The sequence below is a fragment of the Amia ocellicauda genome, chromosome 11 (genome assembly GCF_036373705.1).
Source record: "Amia ocellicauda isolate fAmiCal2 chromosome 11, fAmiCal2.hap1, whole genome shotgun sequence".
Taxonomy (NCBI): Eukaryota; Metazoa; Chordata; class Actinopteri; order Amiiformes; family Amiidae; genus Amia; species Amia ocellicauda.
This window is the reverse complement of record NC_089860.1, coordinates 20,911,890-20,922,680: the sequence shown is the minus strand read 5'-3', so window position 1 is coordinate 20,922,680 and position 10,791 is coordinate 20,911,890. Positions and strand designations below refer to the sequence as shown.

The 10,791-nt window shown below is 35.8% G+C and overlaps 1 protein-coding gene across 6 annotated transcripts in view; it reads right to left on the bottom strand.

Moving 5' to 3' along the window:
- The window catches only part of acsl6 (acyl-CoA synthetase long chain family member 6), a 70,770-nt gene that overhangs the window by 39,029 nt on the left and 20,950 nt on the right, over positions 1 to 10,791 (bottom strand). For all 6 annotated transcript variants that reach the window (XM_066716878.1, XM_066716882.1, XM_066716879.1 and 3 more), the window contains exon 2: positions 4,281 to 4,338. The gene's annotated coding sequence lies outside the window, so the exon portion shown is untranslated. The remainder of the gene's footprint in view (positions 1 to 4,280; positions 4,339 to 10,791) is intronic.

Below are 10,791 nucleotides of genomic sequence, written 5' to 3'. Positions count from 1 at the left end.
GGTTAGACTCCTATTGTGAAAACTAAAGAAATCTATATTATTGTCCATACCTTTTAAATCCAGTGTTACCATTTTGTAATTTAATAAAAGTAAATTACATATACAAGTTATTACATAGACATATACATTTACATTTAAATTGTTATATGTGTAATATAAAACATTACCAACTTGTATATATTACTGTATTCATGTTTCTGATCATTTTAACTTGTATAAGTTAAAAATTGTATTATTATAATAATAATAATTATTATTATTTTTATTTCTTGGCAGACGCCCTTATCCAGGGCGACTTACAACATAAGTCCAATACAAAGTGCAAGAATACAGTTAAGTACAAGGCATCAACAGATTGACAACAACAAATGCCTTCTTGTACAAGTGTTTAGACATTTGTAAGATTGTTGAATTAGATACACTTTAAAGCAATAACCTTAACAATCTTAATGAGTCCTCTTTATATATATATATATATATATATATATATATATATATATATATATATATATATATATTCTCTGTCATAATATCTCTCTCATTGGATACATAAAAAGCAACTTGTATACATTGGATACATAAATAGCAAGTTGACACAAATCAATTGCACTCTTCCCTGCTGTGAAATTCCTGCTTGCTTTGGCTTCTGTCAGCAGATGGGGAACATCTTTACAAATATATAGAAAAAAGTTTTCCTTCTTTTCTTGTTTTTTAATTAGAAGTTAAACCAACATAATTGTACGATATAAGGACAGAACAGAATTGAATTGTGATGTTTCAGTTCAGAGAAATAAAATTTGTCATATATATATGCAGTGCCTTGCGAAAGTATTCACCCCCCTTGGCATTTTTCCCATTTTGTTGCCTTACAAGCTGGATTTAAAATGGGGGTTGTATGGAACGTATACATTCCATTACAATTTTGGGGGGGTTTGTATCATTTGATTTACACAACATTACTACCACTTTGAAGATGCAAAATATTTTTTATTGTGAAACAATCAAGAAATAAGACAAAAAAACAAAACTTGAGCATGTATAACTATTCACCCCCCAAAGTCAGTAATGTGTAGAGCCACCTTTTGCAGCAATTACAGCTGCAAGTCTCTTGTGCCAAGCTTATAGAGACGTACACCATCTAGCCACTGGGATTTTTGCCCATTCTTCAAGGCAAAACTCCTCCAGCTCCTTCAAGTTGATGTACAGCAATCTTAAGTCATACCACAGATTCTCAGTTGGATTGAGGTCTGGGCTTTGACTAGGCCATTCCAAGACATTTAAATGTTTCCCCTTAAACCACTCGAGTGTTGCTTTAGCAGTATGCTTAGGGTCATTGTCCTGCTGGAAGGTGAACCTCCGTCCCTGTCTCAAATCTCTGGAAGACTGAAACAGGTTTCCCTCAAGAATTTCCCTGTATTTGGCGCCATCCATCATTCCTTCAATTCTGACCAGTTTCCCAGTCCCTGCCAATGAAAAACATCCGCACAGCATGATGCTGCCACCACCATGCTTCACTGTGGGGATGATGTTCTCGGGGTGATGAGAGGTGTTGGGTTTGCACCAGACATAGCCTTTTCCTTGATGGCCAAAAAGCTCAATTTTAATCTCATCTGACCACAGTACCTTCTTCCATATATTTGGGGAGTCTCCACACATGCCTTTTGGTGAACAACAAATGTGTTTACTTATTTTTTTCATTAAGCAATGGCTTTTTTCTGGCCACTCTTCCGTAAAGCCCAGCTCTGTGGAGTGTACGGCTTAAAGTGGTCCTATGGACAGATACTACAATCTACCCTGTGGAGCTTTGCAGCTCCTTCAGGGCTATCGTTGGTCTCTTTGTTGCCTCGCTGATTAATGCCCTCCTTCCCTGGTTCGTGAGTTTTGGATGGGCGGCAGGTTTGTTGTGGTACCATTTTCTTTCCACTTTTTAATAATGGATTTAATGGTGCTCTGTGGGATGTTAAAAGTTTCAGATATTTTTTTATAACCCAACCCTGATCTGTACTTCTCCACAACTTTGTCCCTGACCTGTTTGGAGAGCTCCTTGATCTTCATGGAGCTGCTTGCTTGGTGGTGCCCCTTGCTCAGTGGTGTTGCAGACTCTGGGGCCTTTCAGAACAGGTGTATATATTCTGAGATCATGCGACAGATCATGTGACTAACTAATTAACTAATTATGTGACTTCTGAAGGTAATTAGTTGCACCAGATCTTATTTAGGGGCTTCATAGCAAAGGGGGTGAATACATATTCACGCACCACTTTTCCATTTTTTAAGTTTTAGAATTTTTAAAACAAGTTATTTTTTTCATTTCACTTCACCAATTTGGTCTATTTTGGGCATGTCCATTTCATGAAATCCAAATAAAAATCCATTTAAATTACAGGTTGTAATGCAACAAAATAGGAAAAATGCCAAGGGGGGTGAATACTTTCACAAGGCACTGTATATGTGTGTATATACTCTTGCTTTGTTTGAAATGGCATCATTGTTTTCAATCAATTCGAGGCTTTCTCAGTACTGTATTTTGTATTTTATTTCCTTATTATTTCTTTCATATACGATTTAGAACTTTGTTTGGGATATAATTATTCAAATTAACAATATTTACCAAAGAGAGAGAGAGGGGAAAAAACTTAAGTTAAAAGGAAGAATAAAATGATTAGAATGGATTAACAATATATTTGATTGTGACAAACTGCAAAAGTCAAACCAATGCAAAGTAATGCATGTGTCCGATCTTCACAAATGAAGTAAGGTAAAATCAATTTACAGTGCCTTTGATGTTTCAATAAAATGATATGTATTAATTTGTGTATTTATCACATAAGGATACAGATACAGAAACATAGCTTAAATCTACATTGTATTCAATGAGCAGTTGTGGGGTTCCCAAAATCCAATATCAGCATATCAAATCCAAAGACAATATTAGATCTAGTGGCAGACAGATCCTCCACTAAAATTATTAATTTATTAAGTTTTATTAACTTGAATGCTTTATTATGCCAGTTCATGTATTTGCCGAACAAGTTTTGTCTGGTTTTTAACATTATCAAATTATATCTCATTGTTTATGTTGTGATCATGTCACCATTCAGGTGCTGATCAACAGTATAATGCTCTTAAGATTTTTAAATCTCCCCAGATCCATTTCCTTCCTTAAGTGCCATTTACAATAAGTAGAAAATGTTTTCTCTCCACCTGTTCTGTGGGAAGTAATAGATATCTGACACCATTCCAACCGTTTCCCATGAATACAAAAAATAAAATAATAATAACTTTTAAAATTGATACAAAAATTCTAAACAAACGATTTTTTCAGTTATAGTGTGACTGTAACTCTGAAACCAAATGTTTTATAGCTCTTTCGATGTGTGAGAAAAGGTTATAGAGCATTAATTGAGCAGGGAACACAAACACAGTTCTGGGAAAAGAAGGTGCTTGTGGAGAGAGGAAGCACTGCACCTGAAACTGAACCTCCTATCATATGTCTCCAAAGATATCATGACACCATTCCCAGTTTAGGTTAAATAACTGAAAGCTTGAAAGCTTGCCAAGAAAAACTACAAAAACATGTATATTAACAATCAGATGGTGAGAGGCCTAACAACACTTTCTAACACTGATATTCAAACTTCTTGATAACAAATGGAAAGCAAAAGGTTTCTCACGGGAATGTAAAACAAGCTGTAAGTGCCCCCCCACTTATATCAAGACTAATATTTCACACCCCACATTTTTCCATGTGAAACGAAGGGAGAAATGCATCAGCAGTCAACGATACACATTCTGATCTGTTCAATATATGCAACACATTCAGTGCTCATTTAAAGTTCTGTGATAGTCTGTGATCGGCTGACCTATAATACTAACTGGATTTGGGCTCTCTACTGGTCCTCTATTCAACAAAAGAAGCAGTTACACCTATTTAGTTATCACAACGTGGTCATATGTACACAAACTAAAATATCTTGCTTGCTCACAAATTTCAGTGAACTCTGAAGAGAAATGATTCACACAAACATGAATGTGATTTTGAAAACAAATAGTTAAATTAATGGTATTAAAATGTTTTCACAGTATGTCATTGTATCCTGATACCCCTTCTTTTACATAAAGGCGATGATCTAAGACAAATATCTAAAAAATAAATAGTTTAAACTACTGGCGTCTTTGCTACTTTCACGCTTTTTTGAATCAGACATCCTGGAAACGCAAAATAATCACAAATAGTTGAAATTCCAAGAACAAACACTTATCAGCCAGATTCCAAATACCTTGACAATGCATGGCGGTGTATGCAGTCAACAGTAGTATTGTCCAGGTTCAGACATCCTGTGAAAAACAACAACAACAACAAGATTATTATGTAGTTAATTCACCTCAACTACATTTCATTGCTCATGAGTGAACAACAACAATACATTTACATAATGTGGCACCACATCACAGCATCTTAAAAAAGGTGGTACAGTAAAACCCTAACCCTAACCCTGTAATACATGTTATTAACAAAATAATTAAGATATTACATATTAATGTGCTTATCCTATGGTATTCATATACATATTCATGAGGAATCACTGTACCTTATTATAAAGTGTGACCTTTTTTTACAGCAAGGTATGCATTTTGACAAACCTGTCCAGCAACCTCAATTATTTCTGTATTTTAATTTTAATTACTTTGGCATTTTTATGAGCACAAGCCATTCTAGCACTGCTCCACCACCTCTGTGGACTCAAGCCAATGGCGTGCACAGGATTGCAATGTAAGCAGCTGAAAACAATGTTGACGTGTTTGTGTTACTGTATAATTGTGTCTGCAATCGAGCTAATTACATTTTTATAAAAAGTATTTTATATCATTGTATTGCCTTCTTCTTAAAATGTGTTTAATCTACATTCATTCTCTAGACACCTATAAGAGAGTGGGTGGGGATGACTCTTGGCAAATTACTGATAGTGACTGCAGAATGAAATCAAACTTGGTAGTGTGCTCTCCACTTTAACAGAATATTGTTCAGAAATAAGAAATAATAATAATAATAATAATAATAATAATAATAATAACTATTATTATTATTATAAAAATAATCAAAGGCAATCTATTAACCCAAAACTAAGAAAAGTAATTTCCCAACTGATATATAAATATATACAGTGCTCAAAAAAATTAAGGGAACACTTAAATCACACATCGGATCTCGATGAACAAAATATACTAAAGATCAAAATCTTTACTGTACATTGTGATAATTATGTAACAACGGTCAATGGAAACCAAAATCACCAACCAATTGAGGGCTGGATTTCAAACTCACACCGAAAATCAAAGTAAACAATTGAAATCACAGGCTGTTCCAACTTGTGTGAATTTCATCACGGCAACTCATAATGTGACTCTGTAGTGTGTATGGCCCCCACATGCCTGTGTGTACTGGGGAACTTGAGGGCCAGTCAATGGCATCAATGACTTCGTCATCCAGGAATTGCCTACACACTCTGACCACATGAGGCCGGGCATTGTCCTGCACCAGGAGGAACCCAGGGCACACTGCACCAGTGTAAGGTCTGACGATGGGTCTGAGGATTTCATCACAGTACCTAACAGCAGTCAGGGTACCGTTGGCTAGCACGTGGAGGTCTGTGTGACCCTCCAAGGATATGCCTCCCCAGGCCATCACTGACCCACCGCCAAACCAGTCATGCTGGATGATGTTGCAGGCAGCATAACATTCCCCACGGCATCTCCACACTCTTTCACGTCTGTCACATGTGCTCAGTGTGAACCTGCTCTCATCTGTGAAGAGAACGGGGTGCCAATGGCAGACCTGCCAATGGCGAATGCCATTCTCTGGCGAATGCCAATTGAGCTGCCCGGTGCTGGGCTTCTTGAGACTGTACTGGGAGACACAGCAAACCTTCTTGCGATGGCATGTATGGATGTGCCATCCTGGAGGAGCTGGACTACCTGTGCAACCTGAATGGGCTGCAGGTATCGCCTCATGCTACCAGTAGTGACAAGGACACTAGCAAAACACAAAACTAGAGAAGAATCAGTCAGAAATGATAAGGAGAGAGCAATTGTCTGTGGCCACCACCTGCAAAACCATTCCCTTTTTGGGGGTTGTCTTGCTGTTGCCTCTCCAGTGCATCTGTTGTCACTTTCATTTGCACCAAAACAGGTGACATTTATTCACTATTGCTTAGGCTTCCTAACTGCACAGATTGATATCCCTGAAGTTTAATTGACTTGGTGTTATACTGTGATGATTACGTGTTCCCTTAATTTTTTTGAGTAGTGTATATATGTATATATATAGTGAGAGACAGAGACAGAGAAAGAGAGAATATAAATTATGGAAAACATTTGTAAAACTGATCGCTTGATCATGATCACAGCTTAAAATTGACTATTTATTAATCCAGGATAAACCAAATTGTCATGGTTTATAAAAATCAAGTGTGGGAATGCCACATATGTGCTTTACAGTAACTATCACTACAAATATGTATATGAGATCTCAAATGTAGGAGTTTACCCTGATAGATACTCATACAACCCATTATACATGACTTCCTATTTTAAATTAGTTGTTGAGGTTTTCTTTCCTATTGTGGCTTTCTGATGCAGTTAGTATTGTTCCCATTAATGGTGCCTGTATATTTATCAGCTGTAAAGGAATATTACAATCTAATGCTGGACAAAAGTATATGTGATAATACCCCTTTTTATGAGTGAATGCCATTAGTTTCAGATTACACAAGGTTGCTCAGTTTCACTTCAACTTCAGTGAGTCAGACTGCTTTCACATTACTGCAACATAAACTGGCCATTTCCCAGTAGTCACCTCTTAACTCGGAAGACTCCACGTTCTCATGTGTCTTGGGATTTCACTTGACACATTTCCCTGGGCTGCCCTAGCTAACATAGTTTTTTGCTATGTCTGTATGCCTTTGCTGATACTCAGATAAAGTCTTTAACAGTTCAGGCCAGAATGACAACAGACTGATGGATAGCCAGCTGATCTTTCATTTAAAACAGCAAACATTATGTTCTCGACATATTTATCACCTCTTCCTGGAAACATTTATATGTAAACAGTCTCACTTATTTTACCTGCCAGGTCATAAGACTGAGTTGCTTGTTTTAAATACAATTACTAAAGATCCAGTCAGATATATTAATGTGGAATAACTCACTCATGATTCCATTGCTTAGACTTAGCCTTAGATTGAAAACCAAGAAAGGGGAAAATGTGTCCTTGGTTGAACAAATGCACTTTTCCTTGGTCCACATCAATATGTTTCATTTCATGTTTCAGTCACTCTTACCAATCTTGTGTCCACCTACATTTATTGGAGGAGGCCAAGAAACATGGTGGAATACTGCAAACGTCCTAATATTGTACACGGAACACGTTGGAAAATATTCAGTTTTGACCTCTAACCACAGTGTATACATTATACACACGGACACAAATCAGTTCACCTGAAACATAATCTCACAATATATGTAGAAACACATGTGAAGAAAAGGGCAACTTTCTGACAGGAGTGGTTCAGGTTTAAACAGTTTGATGACCTCAATGCACATTTTAAAACTGTAAAGGTTTGCATGATCCCTTCAATGGTTTGTCTGTATCCAGAATATTTTCTGCTGTTCATGCAAATATGTCTAAGCATAATTCTTGATGCACATAGATTTTAGATAATACACATAAAATGAAAAAAACTTTGCAGAACACAAAGTCATTTATAGCAGTTTTCAGTTCCAGCTTCAGGGTGTCACCAGTACAGAGGTTGGTGTAGGTGAATATTCAGAACAAATGTGCGGGCTTGTTGAAAACTGTTCCTTCTTCAAAGCAAAACCTCTGGCAAATAGCAAATAGTGTTTGTTATCTGCACTCATAGTTTACATGCTACAAAGAAAAAATATGTTCATATTTTATCTGATTTACATGTTCTCTCCTTTTAAATACAAATAGTGTATTTGGGTAGCATTTCTTGGGTAGCATTTCTACCTCAAAAACGTTAAGATCATTATAGAACTTCAAACATAACAACAAAAGGACAACATATACATCACAATTGTATATTTCAGATATAGAATATTATCCTGATGACATTGTATGCTGTTTGATATCACTGGAAACAGGAGGGGGAAAAATATAATTTTATTCCAACAACCACATGCTTATAACATGATGAGGTGTTTAACAGGCTTCAAAACCAGATGTTTCCATTATATTAATGTTTACTACGCATTGTTTTTACAGAGCACGCTTGAATTGATAGTATTGTCAGTGAATAGTAATAATTATTATTATATTATTTGGAAGGAATATACATTAATTTAGCTGATGCCTTATCCAAAACAGCTTAATGTTTAATCAAGTGGATATATACAATGTATACACAATATTACAATGAGTTATAACACCACTACAACAAAAATATATATTTTCGCTTTTTGTAACAAATACATAATTGATCCACAAATCAAGCAATTAATAGCAATGCATCTGCAAAGAGCACAAAAAGTTGACCATACAAGAAGAAGTCCTTCAGGATGAAAATAAATAGGTTGTGAATACTGTAGGTCTGATTAGGACAAAACACACTACCACAAAACATCACACATTTTATACACAACCAGCAAAAAATATGCTGACATTGATGGTTTGTTATGTGAATACTTAAAGCAGTAGCATACTAACCAGTTTCTGCCACAGTTGAGCAAAAAGTATTACTAATTCAAGAACTGGAAGTAATGTCTTCTCAAAAACTGTCCACTTACTGTTACTGTTATCATTGGGAAGGTCCACACTGTCATAGTATCACTGTCTTAGGGTATAACCCTTGTCTCTCTTTTTTCTAAAGATTCAGGATTAAATAACATAATACTAATAGTCTGAATAGTATGGAGGTGTAGATGTTAATAAGCAAATAAACTGTAATCCCTGTATGAAATTAATATGTGGACGTTTGAGAAACAAATCTTGATAGAAAATACAGTTCACAATTTGGCAATGGTAAATGGAGAATATGGTTGAACTGGTCTTAAAAGAATATGTAGGTGGATTTTAGAGTACTGCTGGGAGTAATTGAATTACATTGTGTACTAAACTGAAGTTTAGGGATTATATTAGGATTTCGTTTTGGTCCAGGCTAGAGTCCACAGTGAATTTTCACTAAGGCTAGGATTGTGCAGGCCTGGCTTCACACTGTAGTGTTCATAGTTTGGGATCACACTGTTGATTGGGCTTTAAATGCTGTAGGTTATCTACTGATATAGTACAATAGTTTAAAATCAATTTGAAGCTACAACGCAGGATTACAGTTCAAGATAAAGACTCTGAGTTTTATTTTGCATAGTAAAGTTAATATTACATGAAGATTGTTTGGAGAAATTCATGACAAATAAAAAGAGAGAATTCAAAGTATTACAATTAGGCTAAAATGGTCAATTTGAATTATGGAGTAGGATTGGCTTTATGGGTACACTTAAGTTGTTTTAGAGAAATGCTTTGAGGAATTTGGTGTAATTTTCTAAAGAATTGGTTAAATGGCTTATGTGGCTATGGTTAAATGTTGCTCCAGGACATGAAATTTGACAGCAGTCAATAAATAGGGAGATAGAGAGACACATAATGGTAGGAGAGGCTTTACAGTTACACTTATTGAAAATAGACTTTGTCACAAGTAATGTATCTAACATTTGTACTAAGAATACATTTAGACTTCTGTCACTGTGTATTTTCTAGATTAAAAGGGGAAAGGGACACCATTCTGTGGCTTATGAAAAACTAAGTTGTAGTAGATTTTCTTTTTTTCCTTCTTCTTGGCATGGATTATATCCACTGCAACAGACTGGTAGGGAGTTTGTTTTTTATTTTTTTTACTATGAGATCTAGATCCTTGGCTCCGCTCCAGGGGTTTTTCCTGGGTTATCTATATAAAAAACTAGTTAGCATGGAGATTATCTGTAAATCAGTAAACTATAGCTGCATACCAAACTGACAAACAAGCAGGAAGCATTTCATCCAGCTTCCACAGAACTCCAGCAATGTTGCCATACTTTGCAAGACACAATAGACTATTTTTGTATTATTATTGTGTGCGGCAAACAAATATTTGTAATATGACCCACTAGCATTGTGTGGTGTGGGGATTCAAAATGTGGATTAATAACAGGTGAAATAAATCTCAAATGTGACTATTTAGAAATCCCCTGTCCATTCTCCAGCTATTCTCTCCTTCACCTGTCCTTGAACCAATGATCTTGAACTGAAGAGCTGTAGTAAACTCATATGAACCTATCCATGTCTTGCTATTACTTCAAATAAATAATTCTCATAGAGTTGGGAATGTCAGAATAAAGGGGTAGTGGAGGCAGGATGCAAGTTATATTATTAAAATTGACGTGTTTGCATGGAACATAGCACCCAACAACTTTTTTCTCTCTCTGATGAGTAGAGTATGGTTTACTTAATTGTTCTTCAGAGACAGACAAATGTTAAGAAAAAATAACAAAATAAGAACATAAGAAAGTTTACAAACAAGAGGAGGCCATTCAACCCACTGTGCTCATTTGGTGTCCATTAATAACTTAGTGATCCAAGGATCCTATCCAGTCTATTTTTAAATATTCTCAAATTTTCAGCTTCAACCACATCGCTAGGGAGTTTGTTCCAGATTGTGACAACTCTGTGTGAAGAAGTGTTTCTTGTTTTCCGTCTTGAATGCCTTGAAAGCCCAATTTCCATTTGTGTGCCCGTTCAGA